This window comes from Hemiscyllium ocellatum, chromosome 27 (genome assembly GCF_020745735.1).
Source record: "Hemiscyllium ocellatum isolate sHemOce1 chromosome 27, sHemOce1.pat.X.cur, whole genome shotgun sequence".
Lineage (NCBI taxonomy): Eukaryota > Metazoa > Chordata > Chondrichthyes > Orectolobiformes > Hemiscylliidae > Hemiscyllium > Hemiscyllium ocellatum.
The window spans coordinates 73,740-86,732 of NC_083427.1; positions in this window are offsets into that span (position 1 = coordinate 73,740).

Sequence of the window (12,993 nt, forward strand, 5' to 3'; positions counted from 1 at the left end):
ACCTTTTCCTCCGTTATATCGATGACTGTATCGGCGCTGCCTCGTGCTCCCACGAGGAGGTTGAACAGTTCATCAACTTTACCAACACCTTCCATCCCGACCTCAAATTCACCTGGACTGTCTCAGACTCCTCCCTCCCCTTCCTAGACCTTTCCATTTCTATCTCGGGCGACCGACTCAACACAGATATCTACTATAAACCGACTGACTCCCACAGCTACCTGGTCTACACCTCCTCCCACCCTGCCCCCTGTAAAAACGCCATCCCATATTCCCAATTCCTTCGTCTCCGCTGCATCTGCTCCCAGGAGGACAAGTTCCAATACCGTACAGCCCAGATGGCCTCCTTCTTCAAGGACCGCAGATTCCCCACAGACCTGATCGACGATGCCCTCCACCGCATCTCCTCCACTTCCCGCTCCTCCGCCCTTGAGCCCCGCCCCTTCAACCGCCACCAAGACAGAACCCCACTGTCTCTCACCTACCACCCCACCAACCTCCGTATACAGTGTAGCATCCGCTGTCATTTCCGCCACCTCCAAACGGACCCCACCACCAGGGATATATTTCCCTCCCCTCCCCTATCAGCGTTCCACAAAGACCACTGCCTTCGCGACTCCCTCGTCAGGTCCACATCCCCCACCAGCCCAACCTCCACTTCCGGCACCTTCCCCTGCATCCGCAGGAAATGCAAAGCTTGCGCCCACACCTCCTCCCTTACTTCTCTCCAAGGCCCCAAGGGATCCTTCCATATCCTCCACAAGTTCACCTGTACCTCCACACACATCATCTATTGCGTCCACTGCACCCGATGTGGCCTCCTCTATATTCCGCCTACTTGTGGAAGGCTTCAGGGAACACCTCTGGGACGCCCGGACCAACCAACTCAACCACCCCGTGGCTCAACACTTTAACTCTCCCTCCCACTCCACCGAGGGCATGCAGGTCCTTGGACTCCTCCATCGCCAGAACATAACAACACGACGGTTGGAGGAAGAGCGCCTCATCTTCCGCCTGGGAACCCTCCAACCACAAGGAATGAACTCAGATTTCTTCAGTTTCCTCATTTCCCCTCCCCCAACATTGTCTCAATCGGTTCCCTCAACTCAGCACCGCCCTCCTAACCTGCAATCTTCTTCCTGACCTCTCCGCCCCCACCCCACTCCGGCCTATCACCCTCACCTTGACCTCCTTCCACCTATCACATCTCCATCGCCCCTCCCCCAAGTCCCTCCTCCCTACCTTTTATCTTAGCCTGCCTGGCACACTCTCCTCATTCCTGATGAAGGGCTCTGGCCCGAAACGTCGAATTTCCTGTTCCTTGGATGCTGCCTAACCTGCTGTGCTTTAACCAGCAACACATTTTCAGCTTCAATCAGCTTGATGCGATTTGAACACGCAATTTTCTGGTCTGGAGTTAGACGCGCTACCATTGTGCCACAAGCTCACAGACAGCTCAGGAACTCTATTCATGCTTAAGGGAATTGATCGCACTACAATGATTTTATGTTATGAGTAACAACGGAGATCAACAGTTCATGTCTGTTCTGTCTCTCCTCCCTCTCATTCTGTCTCTCGAAACAATTTCCAACTCCACCTCAATAAAAAGCTGAAAGAACTGTGGATGCTGTAGATCAGAAACAAAAAAAAAACAGTAGTTGCCGGTGACCCTTCCATAGAATTGATGGTGATTGGGAAAACGTTAGTTTATATGCAGGAGATATTGTGGGAGGAAGGCGGATGCAGTAAATCATAAATTAGGACAGACCCTAAAGCGAGGGAAGAACTGTTGAACAGGAAAGGGAGTTGATAACGATCCGCGTGGGAGGGTGAATGGAGACTGTTCGTGGCTAAGAATATGTAGTGTGTAATGACAGACTATGTGATAACAAGGCTTGGTTTGTATGGAAGGGACGAGACACTATGGAGTTCAGGCCCTAGAATTACTGAATTCGATATTGGGACCGGAGGGATGGATTGTCTCCAAGTGTAATATTCGGTGCTCTTCGTTCTGCTGGTGCTGAGCTTCGCTGGGACACTACAGAAAACCTGAGACAGAGATGTCGGCCAGGGAATAGGGTGGGGTGTGGAATTGGCAGGCAACTGGAATCTCAGGGTCTTTTTTGCGGGCAGAACGTAGATGTTCTGTGCAGCAGTCACCCAGTTTATGCTTCGTTTTCCCCATTGTAGATGAGACCACAAGGTGAGCAGCAAATGCAGTAGACTGGGTTGTGGGAAGTGCAGGTAAAGTGCCACTTCACCTGGAAGGTAAGTTTGGGCCTTTGGAGAGTGAGGAGGGTGCAGGTGAATGGGCTGGTGTCACACATTCGGCGGTTGCAGGGGAAAGTACCGTTGGACTATTGGGGTGGGAATGGGGTTGGGTTGATGGGAATGAAGGAAGATTTGACCCCAGGTATAACTCCTGCCCATTTAATTATCCGCCAAATCGAGGAATTTGTTGAGTCTGTACAAGGAAATTTTCTAATTCTAAATGTGGATGTACAGACTGGCGAGGGTGCAAAACCTAAGTGTCAGCAACCATAATTCTATTAACATTAGAATCGTGATCGAAAATAATATATCCGATCTAAAAGTTGAAGTTCTAAATTGGATGAAGACTCAGGTATTAGACAAGATCTTTCAAAAGCTGATTGGGGGCAGTTGTTCGCAGGTTAAAGGACTGCTGGAAAATGGGAAGCCTTCAAATATGAGATAACAAGAGTCCAGACACAGTATGTTCCTGTTAGGGTGAAAGGAAAGGCTGGTAGGTGTAGGGAATGCTGGATGACTAGAGAAATTGAGATTTTGGTTAAGATAAAGAAGGATGCATGTATCAGGTATCGACAGAGCGATAGAGTGAATCCTTAGAGTATGAAGGCAGTACGAGCATACATAAGAGGGAAATCATGAGGGCAAAAAGGGGACATGAGATAGCTTTGGAAAATAGAGTTAAGGGTAACCCAAAGGGTTTTTTTTATATATACGTTGAGGACAAAAGGATAACAAGAGAGAGAATAGGGCCCCTCCACACACGGCCTTTGTGTGGAGCTGCAGGAGATGGGGGTGGGGGGCGGTGGATGCTGAACGGATATTGTGCATCAGTGTTTGCTATGGACAAGGGCATGGAAGATATAGAATGTGAGAAAGTAGATGGTGACATGTTGAAAAAATGTCCATATTACAGATGAGAAATTGCTGCATATCTTGAAAAGCATAGAAGTGGATAAATCCTAAGGACCTGATCAGGAGTACACTAAAACTCGGTGGGAAACTGGGGAAGTGATTGCTGGGCCTCTCACTGAGACATTTGTATCATCAATAGTCACAGGTGAGGTGCCGGAAGGCTAGAGGTTGGCTAACATGGTGCCACTATTTAAGAAAGGTGGTAAGGAAAAGCCAGGGAACTATAGACCAGTGAGCCAGACATCCGTGAAGGGCAAGGTTTTGGAGAGAATCCTGAGAGATAGGATTTACATGTATTTGGAAAGGCAAAAATTGATTAGGGATAGCCAGCATGGCTTTATGCTTGGGAAATCATGTCTCACGAACATGATTGAGTTTTTGAAGAAGTACAATGTGGACTAATGAGGGCAGAGCGATGGACGTGATCTATATGGACTTCAGGAAGGCGTTCATCAAGGGTCCTCATGGGAGACTGGTGAGCAAGGTTTAATCGCATGGAATGCAGGGACAACTAGCCATTTGGATACAGAACTTGCTAGAAGGTAGAAGACAGAGGGTGTTGATGGAAGCTTTTGCTCCACATTTTGGTATTTTGTGCTAGGTTTCTTCTGTAATTTACGAGGAGAAAGTGAGGACTGCAGGTGTTGGAGATCAGAGTTGAAAATGTGTTGCTGGAAAAGCGCAGCAGGTCAGGCAGCATCCAAGGAGCAGGAGAATCGACGTTTCGGGCATGAGCCCTTCTTCAGGAATTTTTAACTATAAACTATAAAAATTCCCTTAGTTATATATTGTGAAGTGTGAAGGCATTGTGTTCGTCCCCAAGTTCGACCTGAGGCCACCCTTCCTCCATCCCAGTAACTCTGTTGACAGCCTTCATGTTACATTTAAAACTAGGATCGATAGATTCATGATCAGTTGGGGGATGAATAGTTACAGGAAAAGGGCAGGAGAGTGTATGTGGGGAATGTCAGATCAGCCACAATTCTATTGAATGGAGAAGTCGGCTCAAGGGGTTGAATGGCATTTTCCTATTCCTATTGCTTATGGTTCCCGAGCCCTCAACTCTGATACAGTGTCCTGGCTTCAGTATGTGCCATTACTGAGAGCGCTGATGTTCCCTTGTGTAATATCAACAACTTAGCAGCTGCTGAAACCTCTTGCTCCTCTGTTTCCTCTAAACACAATAACACAATATGCCAATGTGTTCAGGGGAGGCAATGGCCGACTTTATTGTCAGCAGACTATTCACCCAAGTAATGTTCTGGGGACCTGGGTTCATAACCTGCCACGGCACATGGTGGAATCTGAATTCAATAGAAATCTGGAATTAAAAGTCTAATGATGAAACCGTTGTGGTTTGTTGTAAAAATCTTATCTGGTTTCCTGCTGTCCAAACCTGATCTGATCTGATCTACATGTGATCTCAGATCCGCTGTCAGCTGGTTGAATCTTCACTGCCCTTTCAGTCAATTCTTAAAGCTCACCTTTTTTAACTATGATGTTGCCAGAATGATTTATAGACGGCATAGGCTGGGACTTTTTTTCACTGGAGTGTAGAAGGTTGTGGGTGGAGGTTATGGAGGTTTGTTACATCATAAGGGACAAAGATAAGTTGAATAACCAGGGAGTTCAAAATTTTGGAGTATATTTTTAAGATGAGAGGGAGAAGATTTAAAATGGACTAGGGCAGGGGAACCTCTTTTACATTGAAGGTATGGAATGAACTGTCAGAGGAAGTGGTGGATGCAGGTAATGTTACAATGTTTAAAATTATTTGGATAAGTACATATGAGCCAAACACAGGAGTGTGGGTCTAATCTTCCCCCAGATATTCAAAGTGACAACCAGTCAGAGGGTGGACAGGGCCATGCGATTCGTTGTTGTGTGGCATGTGTGACAGCTGCAACAAGATGTCCCAACTCCTGTGCTCAATGTTCTGACCAATGAAAACAAGCATGCCAAAAGCCTTCTACACCACCCTGTCTACCCACGACTTCATTTTCTAGGAACTAAAAACCCGTAACACGAGATCTCTTGGTTCAAAATGCTGCATATGAAAAAGATTTGGTGCTTGTTGGTAGACGTTAATATTTGGTGCATGTATCTCCTCTAATTTGGTATCTTATACTGAATGCCATCACTGATGAAGTCCAGTGTGCCAAAACCTGAACTTCAAAATCTCTCTGTTCAACGACACTCAAGGTCCTACCATTCACCATGTAAATCCGACCTTGGTTTGACTATACAAAATGTAAGACCTCATACTTAGCTATATTAAACTCCATTTGCCAATAACTTTAAACTTATGCAATCTAGTTCTGGACTCGCCCTCCCCAGGGAAAAGACCTTTTCAATTTACCCTATCCATGCCCTCATGATTTTATAAACATCTATAAAGTCACCCCTCATCCTACAAAAATTCTGGGAAAATGACCCCAGTCGATTCAGCCTCTTCCTGTAGCTCAAACCCTCCAACCCTGTCAGCATCCTTGTAAACGTTTTCTGAATCCTTTCAAGTTTCACAACGTCCTTCCTGTAGCAGAGAGCCCAGAATTGCATGCAGTATTCCAACAGTGGTGTAATCAATGTCCTCTCTGAAGAGGATTTAAAAAAATATATAACTACAAGCAAATCAGGTTAGTTGGGCATGACTTTCACATAGCAGTTTGTTTTGGCTGTCCTTCATGAATCTATGTTTTTCTTCAATTATGAGAAAATATTTTGTGGGATGTGATAATTGTGAGCACATCCAACATTTGCTCATTAACCCTCATGGCCCTTGGACAGAGTAATTGTGACTACATGCTAGAAGGCAGTTGAGAGTCAACCACATTATAGTCGGTCTGGAGTCACAAGGGGTATGTGTGTGTGTGTGTGCACGCACATGCATACATGCATGCAGGGTTCATGAATGGTAGGTTTCCTGCCTTAAAAAAGAAAGTTTCTGGAGAAACACAACAGTTCTGGTAGCATCTATGAAGAGACAACAGTGTTACTGCTTTGAGTCCAGTGGTCCTTCAAAACTTGACTGGATTCAAAACATCTCTCCAAAGATTCTGCCAAACCTGCTGAGTTTCCCAAGCAATTTTGCCTTTTGTTGCTGATCTCCAACATCTGCAATTCATTATTTTAGTGAATAACTGTTTCCTGTTTGCCCAGACCGAGAGAAACTCTCACTTCCAGATCTTTTAATTAGTTGAACATAAATTCTACCAGAAGCCATGATACGATTTCAATTTGTGTTCTCAGAAGACCTTGATCTCTAGGTTGCTCAATCATTATCACTGGATCCCAATCTTCCCTTAAATGAAAGTGTTCTCCTGAATATTTTCCTTTATTTATTCATGGGATGTCGCACTTTGTCTCCCACTATTATTCTGGGAAACATCAACTTCACTTTCCTGCTGTTTCCCCATAATCCTCAATTCCCTTTCTGATTAAAAAAAATGTTAGTTTTGAATGCACTTAACAATCCAGGTTCAACAACTGTCCTAAACATACAATCCCTTATTTGCAAGTTATTCCCTCAGGTTCTAAACTCACCCACAAGGGTAACCTTTCCCACATCTAGCCTGTCGCGTCTCCTCAGAATCTTGTTTGTGACAATAATGTTACCTCGAAATCTTCTAACTTCTAATAATCACGAGCCCAATCTATTCATTTCTCCTTATAAGACATTATTTCCATTCCTGATATCGTCCTGGTCAACCTTCTCTAGTCTGCCTCCAATGCCAGTATATCTTCCCTTAGTTAAAAGGCCCAAACCTTTTGCTTAACCTGTCGATATCCCTCTCCATGTCATCCTCACCACCTGCATTCCCATCAACTGTCTCTACTGCAGTCTTGGCAATAGTATATTCACTTCACTTATCCAAGTAATTCATATACATATTGTAAATAATTTTTGTAAATAATAATTGTAAAACACTGATCCCTGTGCCACATTGCTAGTTACAAGTTGCGATCCTGAACATGCCTCTTATCCCTGCTGCATCATTGGTTAGCCAATCATGTATCCATACGGTTAGACTGTCTCCAATATCATGTGAATATCATTGGCTAGGCCAGCAAGTCTTCCCAAACTGTCCTTGAAAAAGTGGTGATGAGCTGCCTCTTAAATTGCTTCACAAATATGATGTGGTCTATAATGAAGGTTCAGGAGCGAGTTCCAGGATTTTGATCAATAACATCGAAGCAATGCGTATTTGTCACAGTTGGAATGTTGTGTTCACACTTATCTCCTCTTGCTGGTTGAAGTGATGGAGTGGAAGTTGCTCTTGAAGAGCCGCCACTCATATAATCAAGCCAGACAGATCGATTGTGGCTCGAGACTCTGCCATTTTGACTTCTCATCAATCTACATTCTTTCCATGCAAGGTTTAGTCACATCAAACTGCCGCGCAATGCTGTTATGGCCTCAGTAAACTATAATAACGTGAAGATCGCTGGGATGATTTTCTACACCCAACTGCAATATAAACACAGATCATTATTTCCAGTTTTGGTGGAACAAAAGACATGGTATTGGTGGATAATAACAGTTAGTGCAAACACAGTTAGCCATCGATAAATATTAATCCTGTTCACTTCAATGGCCAATTTCAATTCAGAAACCAAGTGCACTCGGCTGCTTGTAACATAGACAACATGACAAAATGGCTCATAGGAGGAGAAATGGGGCATTAAGGAGGAGTGAAATTCTTGCTTTTGGTCACCTCCACAATTGTTAGAAAAACAGGTTGAAAGGATTCTTAAAAGGTGGCTGAAGTAATGGTGTGGCATAACACTTCAGACAGCGCAAAGTGGAAGACCACTTTCTAGTGGAAGAAAAATAATTTTCTTATTTCTGAAAGAACTGGGAAACAGAAGAGGGGATGAAATCTGACATGGGAGCTATTTCCTATTTATTGAGGATGTTGCTTCATCACAGTCTTGGTTTAGAGCATAAGCTCTTGATCAGGAATAAAGGGTGGCCCAAGGGGACTGAGAGATAAATGGGAAGGAAGTGGGGCTGGAGGGAAGGTAGCTGGGAGTGCAATAGATAGATGGAGGCAGCAATTGATGGTGATAAGTCAGAGATGAGGGTGGAGCAAATAGGTGAGAAGCAAGGTGGACAGGTTTCACAGGTCAAGAGATTGGTGTCGAATTGGAAGGTTGGATCTGAGACAAGGTACGGGTGAGGAAATGAGGAAAGTGATGAAATCTACATTGATCCCATGTGGTTGGAGGTTCCGAAGGCAGAAGATGAGGTGTTTTTCCTACAAGCATCGGGGAGCAAGAGTTTAGCAGTGGAGGAGGCCCAGGACTTGAATGTCCTTGGTGGAATGGGAGGGAGAGTTTAAGTGTTCAGCCACAGGGCCGTTGGTCGTTTAGTGTCAGTGTCCCAGAGTTGTTCCCTGAAACGTTACGCTTGTTGGCATCCAGTGTCCCCAATGTGGATGAGACCATATTGCTAGCAATGGCCATTAACTTATGAATAGATTGCATAAATCTTAGCCTGCCAGAGTTATTTTCTTTCATTAAATTAAAGAAAATTTTAATTAAATTGTGTGACTGCATGAAACGGTTTGTTGGTCAGATTTGAATCATCACTCCCAAATGAGACAATGCCATGAATATCAGCGAACTGCTCTTTTTGTTAAAAACCACAAGTTCTTGATTTATTTTCACAACTTACTGGTATTCACACCTGCACATTCAATGTCAAACTCTGACATCAGAAATGAAATTACACCATTAATTTTGACTTACAATATTCGAACAAACAAATTAATAGCACACAGTGAATACCAAGTCTGATTAATATGAAATTAAATTTGACCAAACAAATCTAAAATCAAGATGGGAGATAAGAAATGGAGGAAGGGCAGAAGGCAAGAAATGCAGCATCATAGAAGGTGCTCCTCCAGGGAGTGTATTTTACCAACTACTACAGCTAAATATAAACACTCTGATATGACCCTCCAGTTTTAATGTAAACCATAGCCCCATACAGTAGGTACCATTTGAATGAGTAAAAAATGCAAGCCTTGAGCAAATCCAGCCTCCAGCCTTACCCCCCGCTTCTTGGTGCTTGGACCTTCCTCCAGTTCCGGGGGGTTGTTGAACCCCTGGGCTCCAGCTGCCACTCCTCCATTGAAGAAGCTTTTGGGAAACAGATGCAAAGGCAAGATACAGAACAGAGCATCTTTGCAAATGAAAGCAGCTTACAGAGACATCACATGATTTTTAGCCATCGACCTCAAGGTTATCTGCCCAGCATACTCACGCAGCACTACTCTGCTTCTGTGCTCCCAGCAGCCGGATTGTGGATCAGTTTAAAGTCGATCCTATATCTCTGACAACATCGGTACACAAGGCAGTGAAGAAAGGTTTCAGCACACTGGCCTTCATCAGTTAGGGAATTGAGTACAGATGTTGGCAAGTTATGTTGCAGTTATACAGTACGTGGATGAAGCTGCACCTGGAATATTGTGACCAGTTTTGGTCCCCTTGGTGTTCTGACTTCTGACTTCTTCAATTCTGCGTTTGTGTTGAACTTGATGGGATATTTTCGAGTAAAAAGTGAGGTCTGCAGATGCTGGAGATCACAGCTGCAAATGTGTTGCTGGTCAAAGCACAGCAGGCCAGGTAGCATCTCAGGAATAGAGAATTCGACGTTTCGAGCATAAGCCCTTCATCAGGAATGAAGGGCTTATGCTCGAAACGTCGAATTCTCTATTCCTGAGATGCTGCCTGGCCTGCTGTGCTTTGACCAGCAACACATTTGCAGCAGCAGTTGATGGGATATTTTGTCTAACTTAGCATGTTTAAACAGTATCGCTCAGAGGCATTCATCTGAAACTTTTCAGGAGGTGAGCTCAACAAGATTGAAAAATTCCGAGTTACTTGGAGTCTATTTTAAACTTACATCAGGACCAGTAGTCAGAGACACGTACAACATGGAAACAGATCTTTCGTCCAACTTATCCATGCTGACCTGATATCCTAAATTAACCTAGTCCTAGTGGTTGTTGGGTGTAGGGGAGGCAATTGCAGTCCAGCAGAAAACAAAAACAGCCCACCTACTCTCCCACTGCACCCAGTGTCAGAACTGCCAGAAGGTTCAGTCCTGGGAGGTGACCCAAGGCAGCGTCACCGGTAGGATCTGATTGCTGGGAGCACTGGTGCCCGCTCAGGTGCTTCTGCAAGTTGCAGGAAAACATGAATCTCTTCCCACACTCGGGCCAACTGAAGGGCATCTCCCCAGTGTGGACACACTGATGCTTCAGCAGGGAGGAGGAATTGCTGAAGGCCTTCCCGTACTCAAGGCAGCAAAATGGCCTCCTCCCTCCACCCCACCCCCATCCCCGTGTGGACCAGCTGGTGCATCAGCTGTGTGGAGGAGCGGGTAAAGCCCTTCCCACATTCGGGGCAGGAGAACAGCTTCTCCCCGGTGTGGACGGACTGGTGCCTCAGCAGGGCTGAGGAATTGCTGAAGGCCTTCCTGCACTTAGGGCAACTGAACGACCTCTCCCCCATGTGGACCCAGCAATGGGCCAGCAGGTCGGAAGAAAGAGCAAAGCACTTCCTGAACTCGGGGCAGAAGAACGGCCACTCCTCAGTGTGGACCCACTGTTGTCTCAGCAGGTGAGAAGAACCGCTGAAGGCCATCTCGCACTTAGGGCCGGAGAACAGCCTTCCCCGGTGTGGAAACAACTGGTGCGTCAGCAGGGCAGAGGAATCACTGAAGGCCTTCCCACACTCAGGGCAGCAGAAGGGCCTTTTCCACTCTGTGGACCCATTGGTGCTTCAGAACCCTTTCAAATTTCACAATATCCTTCTGATAGGAGGGAGACCAGAATTGCACTCAATATTAACCCAAAGTGGTCTAACCAATGTCCTCTACAACCACAACATAACTTCCCAACTCCAATACTCAGTCAGAGGATTCCAAAAGCTTTCAAAACGCACAAAAAACAAACAGGAAAGAATGGAGGACAAACCGAATTTTTGATAGTCAGCTTGGAAGCATCACTGAGAAATCGGCGGACTGGGTTTATTGGGTACCCGTTCTCCTAAAATACACTATATACGTATTTCTCTTGTGCTCTTCCTAATTTCTCTGTGCTGCAGTGTGTCATGGCGCGTTGAAATAATGTCCTGACGCAGCTTCGATTGTGGGTGTTGGGATGATTGCTTCTGTGGTTAAGTATTTGGTTTGTGTGTGTTGTTTTTCTGTAGATGCTAGTTGAAGTTCCCCATTGATTGTTCGCTCTACTGTGACATCTAAGAATGGCACTTTGTTGTTGTTCTCCTCCTCTTCAAACCAGGAGCCCCCCTCAGGCCATAGTCTCACTACTTGGAACACCAATATACAGACCAGTCAAAGGCCTCCACTGAAGACTAAAACACCAAGTCGAAGATTCACGCCACTCCATTTACTCCACCCAAGAATTCCTGAACATCAATGACCCGAAGATAGAAGAGGATGGAATAATGATGTCAGTTGACAAAGCAGCCCGGTTCACATCCATTAACATCAACGTGGCCAAAGAAAACTGAAGAAACTATTCGAAGAACCAAAGACACAAACACAGCACCAACTTCATCAGCAAAGATAGCACTGTCAAGCGCATGGAACTGTGCCTTACCTCCCACTTCATATTCAGTAACAAGCCCTACAAACAAATCAATGAAACACCCATGAAACCACCAGTATCAGGATTCCTAGCAGAAGCAATAATGCAGAGACTGGAACAAACAACCCTTCCAACGACCCAACCCAAACTTTGGGTCAGCTACAGCGATGACACAGTCATCAAAAACTGAAACAAATTAGAGGAAACCTACAACACCATCAACAATCTCCTTACTGGCATAAAATTCACAAAATAGGAGAACAACAGCAAAGTGCCATTTCTAGATATCACAGTAGAGCGAACAGTCAATGGTAATATTCAAAACAGCGTCTACAGGAAGACAACACACGCGAACCAAGAACTTAGCTACAGGAGCAATCATCCCTAAACATACAAACAAGCCTGAATCAGGACACTATTTCAACGAGCCATGCACACTGCAGCAGCCAGTCACTACGAAGACCAATAAGTAACTGTACAGCACATTGAAGGAGAATGGGTAGCCAAAATATCCATTGAAAAATGCTTCTCTGACCGGCAATCGAACGCGGGCTGCGGCGGTGAAAGCGCCGAATCCTAACCACTAGACCACCAGGGAGATGCAGGTATGGGCTGACAGCTCTACTATAAATTTCTTCCCTGCCCAGAAATCGAATCCGGGACGCGGTCGTAAGAAGGATTTCACCTGTGCATCCAACAATGTCTTTTCTTGAATCCATTGCTCCCGATGCAGTCTCCTCTACTTTGGGGAGACTGGCGATTCCTCGCCAAGTCAAGTCACAGCGCTTGAGGGAACATCTCCAGGACATCCGCACCAATCAACCCCATCGCCCTCTGGTCCAACATTTCAACGCCCCCTCCTACTCTCCCGAGGGCATGCAGGTCCTGGGCCTTCTCCATCGCCGCTCCCTCCCCACCCGATGCCTGGAGGATGAACGCCTCATCTTCCGCCTCGGATAAATTCAACCCCAGGCCATCAATGTGGACTTCACCAGTTTCCTCATTTCCCCTTACCTCAGTTCCAACCTTCTAGCTCAGGGCTGCCCTCATGACCTGTCCTACCTGCCAATCTCCCTTCCCACCTATTCGCTCCACCCTGCTCCCTGACCTGTCACCTCCATCCCCACTCCCGTTCACCTATTGTACTCTTTGCTACCTTCGGCCCAGCACCCCCCAATTTATCTCTGCA